The sequence below is a fragment of the Pectinophora gossypiella genome, chromosome 16 (genome assembly GCF_024362695.1).
Source record: "Pectinophora gossypiella chromosome 16, ilPecGoss1.1, whole genome shotgun sequence".
NCBI lineage: Eukaryota > Metazoa > Arthropoda > Insecta > Lepidoptera > Gelechiidae > Pectinophora > Pectinophora gossypiella.
The window spans coordinates 4,232,978-4,239,696 of record NC_065419.1 but is presented as its reverse complement, the minus strand read 5'-3'; the positions used below and the strand labels follow the sequence as shown (position 1 = coordinate 4,239,696).

Here is a 6,719-nt window from a genome sequence, read left to right as displayed (position 1 = left end):
CGGCTTGAGGCTGGTCCCCGGCTCCATACATCATGCATCGGGTAATTGTTGCCTGGAACCGTTTCTACCGGAGTGTCGTCGTTTGTACGGGCATATTAGAGGCAGCCCCAGGCTGGCCTGTGATTAATTCTATATGGAGCCTTTAAAAGGGCCGTTAGTCGCCGGGTGTGGGGTGCTAGGTGTCGATTGTTTAGCTATCTCTGCGATCGGTCGGGTTATCTGTTACTTGAGGGTAGGTAAGAAGAACTAAGAGCGTCATCTAGGTAGGTAGAGTATGTCATGAACATTTGAGAATGTCGCAGTTTACTAGGAGATAGCGTTTTTCCCATTTGCTAGTGCGTTATACTTGTTCACTATAATACACTCACGCGCAGATGACTCCTGATGATGATGATGATGATACTTAAAGTATCATAAGTAATACCTTAGCCTTTTTAGGCTAAAGGTTTATGCTTGGCGATTTGAAAACTTTCATTCAGAGCAACAAAGAAAATTTTGAATAAATGTTTCAAGCTTTAAACCCGTTATCGTGGTTCTTATGTTCGTCAAATGTAGGTACACACATTTTTTAAATAATTTACTTATAACAGTTTTTAAGATTAACTTACTTATATACGTTTGGCCAGTTAGAAATACAAGTATTATGATCAGCCGTTTATATAAAAGTGGCAACTTACTCCAGTGGAATTCATAAATAAGCCAGAAGAAGGCAGGAAAAAAAGACACGACATTATTTCCTTATTACCTCCTGATATACAGCCTGAAGCCATAAAAGGGAATAAAAAAATCACTTGACGCACCCACAACATACATTCACGACAAATTACGTCAAATAGAAAAAGATAAATAAACGGTTCCCCTTTGCCGAATAAACGGCAATAAATCGATGTTCACTGCGTCAACGGTGTATTAGTGAATATTGCACACCAATAAACTCTGACCCCTGACATTACGTCCAATAGTCCAAAACATCGCAGCTAAAATGACAAGGGTGTAATGCCAGAGGCCTGGTTAAACCGGTCGTGTTAAGCCCTCAGATTTGTTGCGACTAAATCACGCGCGAAATCCACGATAAACGTCTATATCCGTTTTTCCCACACATTTTCGCGTTTCCCTCTCATGTGCTCACTTAATATGATGGTGTTTGCCTTTTCTCCCCTTCCTACCCTCTCATCATCAACGAAAAATTTACCCTAATCACCCTTCCTTTAAGTTCTATTTCGAATAGTCACTGTTAGAAAATAAAAATGCCTGTTCTTTTTCTGAAAAATGATACACGTATTTCGCTCCAGAGAAATTTCAATCCATTATCTATTTCAATACAGTCTTTATTTCTGTAGCACACTTGGTCGTTCACTTGACTTTGAAGGGAAGTTCGGGTGACATTGTAACACAGTGTATTGAACATTATTGGGTGATTGAACGTGCTTACCGAGTACCGACGAGTTTGATAAGGTGCTCGCGTTAAGGATGACATGGGCGTGAGTGGGACGGCTTTATTTGACGGGTTTAGAAGTGGATTTTGATAGATTTAGAAGTATGTGTACGATTTTTCGGGATTTATTTGATTGTTCGTTAGCCATTATTTCCGTTAGGTTGGGAGCAAATGGAATTCCATAGGGTCTGTTTACCACGCCGGCGGAAAATAGGCGTGTATCATAATATCATAATAATTTTATGTACGTAGAATATGCGACTTTACCGCCTTGGCGTCGGCGACTACTTTGGTGGCGCGGACTATTTTTTTTAACTTAGTATTATCTATAGTCTTCAAAGTTATTATTTAATCTGTAAGGGTCTCCGTGGTTCAGTTTTAGCGTTGGGCTCACGATCCGGAGGTCTCGGGTTCGATTCCCGGTGGGGATATCACAAAAATCTCTTTGTGATCATTAGTTTGGTTAGGCCATTACAGGCTGATCACACGAATGTCCGAATGTAAGGTGACCCGTGCTTCGGAAAGCATGTTAAGCCGTTGGTCCCGGTTACTACTAACTCATGTAAGTGAGTAATCGTTACATGTGGCATGGGCCTTTGGCGACTCAATAATAACGAGGTTGGTAATCCAACTCACAACCCACACGATTGAAAAAAATTTAACCCGATGAGAGCCATCTGCACTGCCAATTTCTTTGACTTAGTAAAACATATCGTCCGGAAAAATTATAGCCAAATTGTCGGTCACAAAAAAATCTCTGCAAGTCACATGAGATACAAACCAATCAATAAGAACACATGAAACTTTCCAATCTCATACAATACGCGTGTATTATAAATACAACATATTGGTACACGCTTCGAATAATTTATTGGTACATGGTATTGAATGGTACAACTGACCTGTACAATTTAATTTCATCAAAAACGAATTAACACTTTCTCACGACGCCATATTTGTTGGACATGCGTCGGCGCAGTATGCGAATAATTTGTTATGAAACTTATTGTGCCTCTGCTGGACTGGGAGAAAAGTCATAAAATCAATCATGTTATTAATTATGTTGAGCCGTGGTAGTCTGATTGGATAAACGCTTGACTCGCTTTCTGAGATCGCAGGTTTAAATCCAGGCCTAAACATTTTTTTTTATTTTATTAAATGTTTTATTATAATCTATTAGTTGGTTGTTGTTCACCTGTATTTCTTATTCTATGGCGTCAGTTAGCAAAGTCACATAAACAGCCTATATAACGTCCCACTGCTGGGCAGAGGTCTCCCCTCAATCAACCGGAGGGGGTATGGAGCATACTCCACCACGCTGCTCCACTGCGGGTTGGTGGAGGTGATTTTTACGGCTAATAGCCAGGACCAACGGCTTAACGTGCCCTCCGAAGCACGAAATCGTCTTACTTTTTCGGACAATCAGGTGATTCAAGCCTGAAAAGTCCTTACCAAACAAAGGACAGTCTCACAAAGTGATTTCGACAATGTCCCCATCGGGAATCGAACCCGGACCTCCAGATCGTGAGCCTAACGCTCTAACCACTAGACCACGGAGGCTGTTAGCAAAGTCACCCGTGATTATATATGATGTTTAAGTAAATATTTAAGCAGTTGGTGTACCTTTTATAAATGAATAATAAATAAAAAGAAATAAACATACAAACATTATACACGTATTGGTATACGTGTAAGCTTACTGGTGTAAGCACGTCCATATGATATGTGTTTCGTGTCGCTATACTAATAAGGAGATCGCTCGAGCGGCGGGGAGTCGTGTCCGGGTTTTAGCTCGTGTTGCTTTTAATCGAAATGTGGTATCGGCTGCTTGGAGTAAAGAGGTTACCATTAGAACAATATAGATGTGTTTATTATATCTGCTAATAGCCTCCGTGGTACAGTGAATAAGGCGTCGGGCTTGACCTAGAGTTTCATGTTCAATTCCCGATGAGGACATAATCGAAATCACTTTCTAAGACTATTTGGTTTGCTAAGGACGTTGCAGGCTTGAATCACCTGATTGTCCAAAAATTAAGGTGATTCCGTGCTTCAGAGGGCACTTTAAGCCGTTGGTCCTGGGCATTAGACGTAACCCACAGTGGAGCAGCGTGGTGGAGTTTGCACCATAGCTCAACCAGCTGATTGAGGGGAGGTCTGTGCCCAGCAGTGGGACGTATATATGCTGTGTATGTTTAGGTCTCCGATCTTTGGAGTACGCGTGACTTAAAGTCATCGTAGAGTCCCCGGTTCGAATTATACGTACTGCCCTGTCTATGCGCGTAAGCGAAACAAAATGTTCGCGCGCGCTTCCTTTCTCCGACATTCCCGTAAAAACTATCACAACAAACACTCACAACTGGTATTCGTTGCCTGAAAGAAATTGATTCAGAGCAATAAGGCCGCCTGTTTGTACTGTTGCCAGATGTTTGTTTGTTTGTTTTTTTTTGTGTGCATTAGGCGATTCTCACACTGCCCCGCATGATGCAGCGTAGCGCGTGGATGCGTGTTCTTCCGTTGCTTGTAAGTATCTCCGTTTGTATAGAAAACACGCACAGTCTAAGACACATAAAATGCATCCACGTGCTACGCTGCATAATGCGGATATTTGATAATCATAACCGTTATAACAAAAACTAACGTTACTGCTGCAATCAAAACAGGAGCTTATATGTATATAACGTTATTGGTAACCAGTTACAACAAGAACAAAACGCATAGAAGCTGTGGTTCACGACACTAGCTGACATCAATTATTGTAAAGTAGCTGACGAGTGACACGGCTTTAGATCATATCGGATTCAGAGTAGCTACAGGATGATTACTTTAACTGCTTTATTAGGTACAAAACAAAGATTATATATAAACTAAACTAGGTTTAAAATTATAATTCTCTTAAAATTATATGACTAATTAAAAGACTCGACTGTAAAATTATAAGACTCGACTGGATGCGGTTGCTGACTCGACTGGGCGTGGTTGCTGACTCGACTGGCCGCAGTTGCTGACTCGACTGGGAGTGGTTGCTAACTCAACTGGGCGCAGTTGCTGACTTGACTGGGCGCGGTTACTGACACGACCGGTTGCTGCACACGGTGCGTTTGCTGCAGACGGCACGGTTGCTGACTCGACTGGGCGCGGTTTCTGATTCGATTGGGAGCGGTTGCTGACCCGACTGGGAGGGATTACTGACACGACCATTTGCTGCACACGGTGCGGTTGCTCACTCGACTGGGCGCGGTTGCTGACTTGAGTGGAAGCGGTTCTGACTCGACTGGGAGCGGTTGCTGACTCGAATGAGCGCGGTTGCTGACTCGACTGGGCGCGGTTGCTGACTGGACTGGGCGCGGTTTCTGATTCGATTGGGAGCGGTTGCTAACTCGACTGGGAGCGATTACTGACACGACCGGTTGCTGCACACGGTGCGGTTGCTCACTCGACTGGGCGCGGTTGCTGACTCGAGTGGGAGCGGTTCTGACTCGACTGGGAGCGGTTGCTGACTCGAATGAGCGCGGTTTCTGACTCGATTGGGCGCGGTTTCTGACTCGACTGCATGCGGTTGTTTCGTGGTATTGACTATATTTAAAATATGATAACAACTTAAGTCTCCGATTTTTTTAATTCTTATTGAGTATTTCTAATCCCGCTGTATATAAAACCGTTAGTAGCTTACTGTAAGTTAGGATGCGCTCCATTGTCTCGAGGTAGAGGACAAAATTAATGACCATCTATCTCCTCATAAGTGATACTTTTAATGCTCTTTTTAATCTGTGGGAACTTAGGCCACGTTCGTCTAACAAAAAGCTCGGTGAGATGTGGGTTCTTAATTCATTTTACGGCGGATGTACATCTGACTACCCCAATTGGGATATAGTTGTGAGCTTATGTTATGTTGTTGTGGAACTTAATTGATTTATCTTAAGAACCTACCTCAGTATAGCCTTTTACACACACTGTGAGCATATTTAAATATTTATAATAAACTCATAAAGTTTAGTAATTCAATGATTATTTTCTTTTCTTTTTAGTCTTTCATAAAATGGGCAACGGCCTCCGTGGTCTAGTGGTTGAGCGTTAGGTCCACGATCCGGAAGTCCTGAGATCGATTCCCGGTGGGGACACGTCTTAGAAATGGTCCTAATTAAACAAGGACTTACAAGGCGATTTTTGTGATATGTCCACACCGGGATTCGAATCCGGGACCTACACTGGGCCATGGATAAAATGATCTAATTGGATAGTGTAAAATACGTACCTACTTACACGTATTTTATAACGAAGATGATGGTCACCAGTGAGTCAAACCTCAATACCACGCAATGTAAATGAGATTAAAATTAATATTAGTTTTATTTAAGCCCCGTTACTTAGCCAATGCAATTCAAATTTATAGTCCTGATAAAATCTCTTGTGTACTTGGCAAATAGTTTGTTTCGTGAGGTTAGAATATAATTTATATCACTCGCAATATGAAATGACATGGCCAATTCTCCTAGACAATTGTGGATTAATTTGAATTTGTTTTTAGGTCGTGGCTTTTTAAAGGAATAATAATATTGTTAGGGACCATAAGTATGATTTTTGCTTAGCTTAATTTAAAGATGGATGATGGGTGGACTAAAGAAATACAGCTCTAAAACTGACGAAAAACATTTTTTTTTCTATATAACTTATTTATGAATTTTAATAAAAAGTCGGACATTTTATCATGCTTTTCTATGACGTCACAGTGTGTTCTTTCATACAAATTCCATATTCATTTCGTGTTTTGACGTTCGATAAAAAATAACTGATTTGACTAGTTGGAAACCAACAAGTAAAAGAAAAAAGTATGCATCAGGATATTATAAGATAGGCTGTTTATCTTTTATGTTGTTTTGAGCCGTGGTAGCCCAGTTGGTAGACTTGCCTCTCACTTTGAAGCATACACCAATGATTGTCGTATTGTATTGTATTGTATGATTATTACGTTAACGGCCTCTGTGGTCCAGTGGTTGAGCGTTGGACTCACGATCCGGAGGCCCCGGGTTCGAATCCCGGTAGGGGCATATCACAAAAATCACTTTATGATCCCTAGTTTGGTTAGGACATTACAAGCTGATCACCTGATTGTCCGAAAGTAAGATGATCCGTGCTTCGGTAGGCACGTTAAGCCGTTGGTCCCGGTTACTATTTACTGATGTAAGTGAGTAATCGTTACATGAGCCATGTCAGGGGCCTTTGGCGGCTCAATTATAACCCTGACACCAGGGTTGATGAGGTTGGTATTCTACCTCACGACCCACAC

General features: G+C 41.7%; 1 non-coding gene across 1 annotated transcript; it reads left to right on the top strand.

Moving 5' to 3' along the window:
- Positions 1–6,408: 6,408 nt before the first annotated feature.
- Trnav-cac (transfer RNA valine (anticodon CAC)) lies at positions 6,409–6,480 on the top strand. The gene has a single exon. It is a non-coding gene; the product is annotated as a tRNA-Val (tRNA).
- Positions 6,481–6,719: the final 239 nt, after the last annotated feature.